At 44.8% G+C, this 8,693-nt stretch overlaps 1 protein-coding gene across 4 annotated transcripts in view; it reads left to right on the top strand.

The window, feature by feature from the left end:
* The window catches only part of BANP (BTG3 associated nuclear protein), an 873,745-nt gene that overhangs the window by 135,636 nt on the left and 729,416 nt on the right, over positions 1–8,693 (top strand). The gene's annotated exons all lie outside the window — the stretch shown is intronic.

Raw genomic sequence — 8,693 nt, 5'->3', positions numbered from 1 at the left:
CCTCACACTGCAGCTACTACTACTCCACATACTACACACTGTGTGACCAATACCTCCCACTGCAGCTACTACTACTATTCCACATACTACATACTGTGAGACCATTACTTCACTTGCTGCTATGCTACACACATACTGCATACTACATACAGTGCGACAGTTACTTCACGCACTGCAGCTTCTACTACTCCACATACCACAAACTGTGACAATTACCTCTTACGCTGTGGCCAGCTACTACTCCACATACTACATACTGTGCAACCTATACCTCACACTGCAGCTGCTACTACTACTCCACATACTGTACAACCATACTACACATACATTCTACATACTGTGCGACCATTACTACACATACTGTGGTTACTACTACACATACTACATACATACTGCAGGTAGTGTCCTGCAACTACATACTGTGCTACTATTACCTCTCATGCTGCAGCTACTACTACTCAACATACTACATACATCCTATGCGACCACTACCTACTTACTGCAGCTGCTGCTACTCCACATGCTACATACTATATACATACTGCAACTACTGTGCTGCTACTACATACATACTGTGCAAATGTTACCACATACACTGCAGCTTCTACTATTTCTCAATGTACTACTTACATATGTGACGATTATGTCACACTGCAGCTACTACATACATGTTGCATACTACATACTGTATAACCATTACATCACACACTGCATCTACTACTACTACTCCACATTTATACTACATACTGTGCGACCATTACCTCATAGACTACATCTGCTAATACTCCACATACTACATACATGCTGTGTAACCATTACCTTACATACTGTGCGACTATTACCTTAGCCACCTTACACACTGGCTACTACAGCTCCACATACTACATACCATGCAACCATTACCTCACATACTGCAGCTATGACTACTCCACATACTACATACCATGCAACCTTTACGTCACGCACTGAGGCTACTACGCATACTATATACATTCTTCATATTACGTACTGTGCGATCATTACCGCACACACTGCAGCTACTACTGCATACATACTACATACAGTGCTGCCCATGATTATTCATAACCATGGCAAATTTTGACTTCAACCAGCAAGTCAGTTTTTGATGGGAAATGACATAGGTGTCTCTCAAAAAATAAGACTGTACAAGAGGCATTACTGTGAAAAAAAAAAAAACTAAACAAAACTCAGCATTTATTTGCATTTGAGCAAACAGTGTCCAGTTCAAAATTATTCATACCCTTGTCAATAATCAATAGAAAAGCATTTATTGGCTATTACAGCAACCAAACTCTTCCTATAATTACAGAACAACTATTTGCATGTCTTCACAGGTATTTTTGCCCATTTATCTTTAGCAATGAGCTCCAAAACTTTCAGGTTGGAGGGTCTTCTTGCCATTACAAATAGTACACTTGAGACCCTGTGCCGTTGCTTCTCCCCAGTTTCTCCCCCCCCTTTCCCAACTGCCACCCTACGACAGTATCTGTCCATGTTTTGTGTATCTGCCTTTCCAGCAAGAGAAATAAGCATGTGCAATAGATACATATGTAGTTTCACGCTACCTCCTTGCCCTTTAAGAGTAGGGGAAAGAATATGCATGGGAGTCATGAATTGGCTCCCTGATTTTATATTAGGTGAATACACCTTTTAGGGCCCATTTCCACTATCACGAATTCGCATGCGTTTTTTTGCATGCAAAATCGCATAGCAATACAAGTGAATGGGACTGTTTCCACTTGTCAGGATTCCTTTGCGTTTTTCTGTGCAGAAAAAATTCGCATGGCAGAGCCATCAGAATTCGCATACCGCTATGCGAATCGCATACAATTATTTAATAGGAAATTCGCATGCGGTTTGGGTATGCAAATTTTCATGTGAAGTCTCATAGATTCAATGGAAAAAATCACACCAGCACTGCCATGGTTAAATTCGCATACATCGCCATCCATGCAAATTCGCATGAAAATTCGCATACACCGCATGCGAATTTTTACTGCGGCGATTCGCACCGCACAAGTGGAAACGGGCCCTCAGAAGTCTCTTCTCTGCACACATAGTGAATACACCCAGTGCAACATGGGGTTTGGAGTGGGGGTGTTTTTTTTTTAGATGAGATAATAAAAGATGTTTTATGTAATAATGCAGTGTAGCCATGCCGCCATAGTGATCTACAACAAAATTGCAGGGCGCACGCTTTAATATGAATTTATGCAAGATATGTTCATTGTTATGGAGCACACAAATATGAATGCTTTTGTCACTGTTATATATGCATCAAGCACTTTTCTTCTAGCTTATGTTGTTTTCAAGCCCTGTTTACACTGATGGTTGTAACCAAGGTAGCACCTATCACTGTCCTTTTTCGCCGGTATACGGCAAATCTCCGCATCTCACCTTTAACCCACATGATGTCACCTCGCATGGGCCAATAATGGCGGTGCTGGGCGTGGCCTACGGACTTACCTCTGAAGCCAAGCACGCCGCCGCTGACCCAAGGACACAGAGCACGCGAGTAAGCGGCGCGAAACGGCTGTAGGGCTGTCCTACATTCTCTGGTCACCGTCCCATGGTACATTCTCTGGTCACCCTTTCACCACCTGTCATTGCAGGTCAGACATATCTCGCAAGATTGTATGTTTGCAACTGTCTTGTATTATGGACATGGTGGCAGACTGAATTAATGCCTTTAAAGGGACAGTGCCTGGAATAACTCTTTTGTACCAAGCTTCTTGCCATTACCCTGATCTTTAGCTCCTTCCACAGATTCTCAATTGGATTCAAGTCAGGACTCTGGCTGGGCCACTCCAAAACGTTAATGTTGTTGTCTGCTAACCATTGTCTTCACTACTTTTGGTGCATGTTTTGGGTCATTATGCTGAAAGGTCCACTGGTTCCCAAGGCCAAGTTTCTCTGCAGTCTGCCTGATGATGTTGAGAATCCTCATGTATTTTTTTTTTTTTTTTTATGGTACCGTTTACTGTGATTAGGTTCCCTGGTCCATTGGCTGAAAAACACCCCCAAAGCATTAGGTTCCCACCACCATGTTTGACAGTGGGGATTGTGTTCTTTGGGTTGAAGGCTTCTCCTTTTTTATGCCAAATGAAGGAAACATCATCGTGACCAAACAATTCAATCTTTGTTTCATCTGACTATAACACAGAAGACCAGAAGTCTTGTTCTTTGTCCAGATGAGCATTTGCAAAGGACAATCAAGCTTTTGTGTTTTTTATCTGGAGAAGTGGCATCGTCCTTGGTCTGCATCCATGGAGCCCAGCAGTGTGCAGTGTCCGTTGGATTGTCTGCCTTGAGACATTGCCACCAGCAGAGCCCAGATTCACCAGGATGGCCTTGGTGGTGATCCTTGAATTCTTTTTCGCCTTTCTCACTATCCTCCTGGCCTGCACAGGTGTCACTTGGCTTCCAACCATGTCCTTTGAGATTTTCCACAGTGCAGAACATCTTGTATTTTTTAATAATACTTTGCACCGTAGCCACTGGAACTGGAAAACTTTTAGAAATGGCCTTGTAGCCATTTCCTGACTTGTGAGCAGCCGCAGGTCCTCACTGAGCTCCTTTGTCTTAGCCATGACTGACCACAAACTAACTGCAGAGAGCTGCTGGTTTTCACCTGTTGGGTTGATTAAAACAGATGTTCCCTATTAATCAGGGTAATTAGGATGCTTTAGAACAGCTTGGACTATTTGGAATGGTATAGGACTTTGGATTTTCCCAGAGACTGACAGTTTGTGAAGGGTATGAGGGCCCATTTCCACTATAGCGTTACGAAATCGCCGGCGAATCACTGCAGGCAAATCGCATGCGGGTGCGATTCCGCATGCGTTTTTTGCCGCGATTTCGCATAGGTAAGGCTGTATGCGATTTTAACCATGTCACTGCCTGTGTGAATTAACATGGGTACCTATGCGAAATCGCGGCAAAAAACGCATGGGGAAACGCATGCGATTTCCCTATTAAATACATTGCGTGCGATTCGCCTGCATTCCACACGCAGGCGAATTCTGAGGCCCCTACCCTGCAGATTTTTTCTGCACAGAAAAACGTGCGGGGAAACGCACAAGTGGAAACAGTCCCATCCACTTGTACTGAGAGTGCGAATCCGCATGCGTTGCCCGCATGCGGATTCGCGATAGTGGAAACGGGCCCTAAATAATTTTGGACTGGACACTTTTTGCTCAAATGTAAATAAAAGCTGAGAAATGTTTTTTTCCCACAATAATGCCTCTTGTACATCGTCTTATTAACTTTTGGGAGACACCTATGTAATTTCCCGTCAAAAAATTACTTGCTGGCTGAATAATGTTATAAACTGTTCTAATCACCTTGCTTCGACACCATCGTCTCACAGACTGTGAGATCACTTGACTCTCCACACCGCAAACAGGATATAGACTTTCTCAGGCTTCTTCAATGTTTACGTTATTTATTCAGGAAACAGGAATACAGATAGATACATACATCATATCCTAGCCATGCCAATCTTTATGTTGCATTACAAGCTCGTGATTAGACTCCCTGCTGGAGTCTATCAGGTACCTTCTTCCTAACTACGTTACACTAAACTACCTATGTACAGCATACATTATATCAGATTACAGAAAGGAAGAACATGCTTAGAAGTCGTCCCAGTCAGCCTTGCTAGCTAGTGCAGAAGGAAGAAGCAGAAGTGCCCTCTCGTAGCTCCCTCAGCCTTTAATACTGACTAGGAAAGAGTTAAATATGACATCATCTTCGCCACCCCCTAGACCAGATTATTGGTGGACCCACTCGTGGTGTCATCATACACACTTGATTAATAATCAATGAGGCATTTGGCCTATATGCAGGACCGTGGATGTTTAGTAAACATGGCCAATGTTTTCTGTTCCTGTGGTTGAGGTCAGAGTAGTCCGATGGCCTTCTTTTAGGAACATGTTCTCAGTATCTGCGTGTATCCTCTGCTACACGCAGACCCTGAGATGCCTCTGCCTGCATCACAAAACCTCTATTTATTTTAAAGGCATACACTGCGGACAAGCCTTTTACATAAAACTCAGGCCAAGTAACTGAGGCCTACTTAAATTATAACAATCCCCCCTAAAACGGCTTGACCCGCAGATCCCAGCGTCTGAACCTCCCAGTACCTGGTTTCTTTTCTTTTATGTTTCACTTCTCGATGTTCGTGCTCACACAACTTCTCTGCTCTCGGCGATTACCCCTGGAAGAGAGAGAGCAAGACCTCTTGGTCTTCCTGTAACCAGGCTCTCTGGGGAGGCCCTACTTCTAAGTCCCTCTATACCACATGCTCAGCATTTGCGTCACTTCCGTATCACTCACAAACTTGCATGACCACAGAAAAGTGAAACTCGTTTGGTTGTTACTCAAGGGAGCAGTGCCAGGTGCCTTCTAAAAGAACGCCTTTATACCATCAGCTCCATCACAGGTACTACTAAACCTATACCCGTAACCCTGTATATCCCTTAATTTGAAAATATCGGTTCAGGAGATTGTTTATGAGGCACCAATCTCTGGACCAGGTTAATTTGTTTTACGTAATTTTAACACGCAACCTCACCTGGATAATGATGCCTAAAGTTGTCATCCCCATCCAGACGACCAGTGGGTGTAGAAAGAACTTTGGAACCGCAGAGGCCCAGTCCGAGTGTCCCTGGAACATCACCGGAACCTTTGTCCACCAGGTCAGACTGGAACTCACCTGCTCATTTTTGTATTCTACCTCGTGAAGATCACCTGTATCATGGTGAAATCTTACCTCTAACTTAGTGTACTGTTTGTTTAACCTTTGTAACAAAATGTGGTCGTCTTGGATCAAAACCTGTTCCCCTTTGTCCCATGTCATGTTCTCTTTCAGGACGGGAACTACCCGTGAAACTTTGCACTTTAGAGTTCTCTTAACAATTTGAGAAACAACGTCATCCAACCTGGATGACTGGATCCATATGGGATCTCCGCTCCCACAATATGTTCCCCTTGGAAACTCCCCCTTATCGGAACAATTATGAGAATATACCTTGAATGTATCATTAGAACTTATGTTAAAAAACCAAACCTTTCCTTCCGCCACCGGAACTATCGGTTGGGCTTCAGGGTGGATCTTTTGAATGGTAGCCTCGCATTCTGCGTTATTGAGCCTGCAGGCTTCTTCACTAAATTTGACTTGCCCCGGCCAACGCAGGTACTTCTGCAAGAATTGCCCGCATGAGGACAACTCTACTTGCTTCACCTCCCCGTCTAGCACCAAAAAAGGTTGACCTCTCAGGTCCTGGTGTAAGACCCGGGTTGAGGTGGGAACTAAGGAAGTGGCGGTGCCTAAAGGAATGTTGCACCGTTTCCATTTGTTCACCCAAACATCTCGAAGCTGCCATGCAAAAGATCCTTCTCCAGAAAAATTAATATACCTCCCCTTGTCCAATCTCTCGCTGACAAAATATGTCCCCAGCTGTCCTGATTGGACCTCTTCCCCCCTTATGTCCTGAGGCACACTATGTACCTGAGGTCGGGAAGATTGTACTCTCTGCAATCGTTCGATTAAGAGTACCTCTTCACTTACCCAACTATCATGAGGATAAGCTGTTGCATATGGACTGTGTAATATCGTCCCCTGTTGTGACCCGTGTGGTGTGAATGGGGTTCCCTGTGTGGGCTTTCCCTCCCCCGGGACCGCTCTCCCCACCCTCTTTGTCACCTGGAAATGTGGCTTGATCTCGATTTTTACTTCTTGTTTCGAGAACCACCCACCCTCGGCTTTCCAGCCTTTACGTGTGTAAAGTTGTTTCAGAGGCACTCTCTGTTGGTAGCTCCAGAGTGTGATGTTGTCCCCCGCGTCTCTCCGGCAGGAGAATTGACGCCTCCTACTCGTTCCTCTCCAATCTGGAACCATCTCACTCTGCATAACCAAGACAAGGTACCCCTGAATCACACACTCCACCTTTTGCACGTACCCATTGTACTGCAATGTACCTTTTAACAAACCTTTGGATCGGTGCGTCGATTCTGGGAGTGTGGTATTAAATAGCAGATTTACACTGCCATTCAATCCCCACTGCCCGCACACCTGACCCTACAGACCTTTCACCCCCATTGTGCCATGAAATTTGTTTTCTCCTGGCACAAGTGCTCTTTCCCTCCATCCCTGCTTGGTCCATCTGTGCCAATCAGAGGGAGGTGTGAAAGGATCAGTACCTTTGTCACCCAACATTAACATGCTTGGGCCTTGCATTCTCATTAACCCCTTATTATACATGAGAATGTCCTCTCTTCGTTCTCCTAGGACGGAATGGCAACCTCGGATCACCATCAGCATGGTACTCTTCATTATAAAAGCACCACCTTGGGAAAGAAAAACATTAGCACTTTGCATTATGCTTTGCTCAGACAGTTTTGTTAGTCTCTTTCCGATTTCAGGAATCTCGTGTTTTAGTCTCTTTCCAATTTCAGGAATCTCGTGTTTTAGTCTCTTCCCGATTTCAGGAATCTCGTGTTCCTCCAAGCTTAGATTGGCATCTGGAACCTTTCGCTTATCCGACTGATATCTCCATCCTTGCTGCCAGCACTGCAGCTGTCTCCATTACATATTGCCAAACACCTGAAATCGAAATACAAACAAATCAATTCTTATTAATGATTTGGGATTCGCCCTGCGGCGTGTACTCTTTACCCTTTAAAATGATCAATATATACCGTAATTGATCTCGTTGTTTTATGGTTCTCATGAACTCTGTTTACTCTTATTGGTAGATTGGAGTTAAACTTCACCCCCCTACCTCAGTACTATCCTCAGTACTTACCTGTTTAAAATATGCTCCCGCGGACTTCACCTTTGGAAGCTCTCACCCCATTGCAGCTCACTCCACATCCCCCCTCATCTGTCCATGCGCGGCCGTCGCATGCACAGATTACGGATGCCACACCTGATGCTGCTTTGCAGGTGAGCCTGCAATGCTCTTACTCATTATCGCATTTACTTATCTAGAACTTCCTCGCGATACCAGCTCTGCTAGAAGTTCTGTGTGTTGTACCCTCTGATCAATGTTTGCCGTGCCACTACCTAGACTACCAAAAAAAAACGGCTGCCTCCCTGTAGGAAGGAGCACTTTGCACTTAAACTACACAGGGTGCAGGGCTAAGCATACCAGCGTCGCATGCCTGTATGCAGATCCCTGAATACCCACATGGTAGGTAGTCACATGGCAAACAGCGTACTGATACACTGTCACTCTGTACATGGCAATTCTATCATCTGTATAATTGCCCCAAGAACTGCGGTCAGTTTTTGTTCTTTGTGTTACACTTGATAGGAGCTGGAAAAAACATATTTGACCAATCAGTGGACGAAAAAAAACGCACAAAAAAAAACAGCCCCAGCCCAGCATAGACCACTCAGTCAAGCTCTGGCCCTGTCCACGACAAAAACCGGAAAAAAACGTTACCGCTCTGCAGAAGCGGCGACGGAAACCCGAATTGGTCAACTCCCTTTTTTCCAACTCCGGCACCCCCCTGATGCACTGTCCCCCCCTATACTCTATTGGGAACTCATGCTGCACCACCCATTAAGGTGCCCCACTTACAGGAATAATCCCGTAAGCAACTCAGTACAGACACTTCCCTGACCTGCACTGCTACGTGTGTCCCTGCACCTAGCTGGGACACTT

Source organism: Hyperolius riggenbachi, chromosome 11, assembly GCF_040937935.1.
Source record: "Hyperolius riggenbachi isolate aHypRig1 chromosome 11, aHypRig1.pri, whole genome shotgun sequence".
Taxonomy (NCBI): domain Eukaryota; kingdom Metazoa; phylum Chordata; class Amphibia; order Anura; family Hyperoliidae; genus Hyperolius; species Hyperolius riggenbachi.
This window is presented reverse-complemented; position numbering and strand designations above follow the sequence as displayed.